Source organism: Cyanistes caeruleus, chromosome 5 (assembly GCF_971803275.1).
Source record: "Cyanistes caeruleus chromosome 5, bCyaCae1.hap1.1, whole genome shotgun sequence".
NCBI lineage: Eukaryota > Metazoa > Chordata > Aves > Passeriformes > Paridae > Cyanistes > Cyanistes caeruleus.
The window spans coordinates 72,640,131-72,640,871 of record NC_141705.1 but is presented as its reverse complement, the minus strand read 5'-3'; positions in this window follow the sequence as shown (position 1 = coordinate 72,640,871).

The following is a 741-nucleotide window of genomic DNA, read 5'->3' as shown; positions in this document are numbered from 1 at the left end:
CGTTGCTGTGTCATTTTCTTGAGGTTGCACCTGAGACCTGGGGACTCCTTGGGAGATGGCTTTGCATGGCAGCTCCAGACCGCCTGCAATGGAGAGCCCCAGTGCCCCAGCAGGCTTTGCAAGAGGGCGGAGGGCAGCAGGAAAGAAGAATGTGGACAATATTCACCTGCCTCCACCTTCCAAGGAAGTTTGCAGTCAAACCCTGTCTGCACTTTAGGGGGGACCCTAAAGGCCCCGGCAGGCATCACGATGGCCCCAGGACGGAGGGCTTGCAGCACTCTGGGGCACCAGGAAAGGAGCAGGATCATCCCTGGAAAGCTGTCTGGAGACAAATCCAGAGACGTCTCCCCTGGCATCCAGGCAAGAGCTGAATTCAGGCAGGCAATTAGATCCACAGGCTGCCTGGGCTATGGCACCAATCAGTCCTGTTTCATGGATTTCTGGGGGGGGGTTATATATATATCTACATCTGTATTTAGTTCTTTGTATTTATCCTGTTGACCCTCAAATAGGATTAGATTTCATTTTCCTACAAAACAAAACATCCGTTTTTTGATTTTTAGGAATCAACCATCTGTGCTCCCACTTTAAATCACTTCTCTCAAACTCATTCTGCATCTTGCTCCTTTCCAGCACCATCAAATACCTCTGTTAAAATACAGAGCATCAGTGGATGGACGACAATCTTGTTACTTGCTGAAGAAAGTTAACTTGGATGACATACCTGCTTTTAAAAATCCA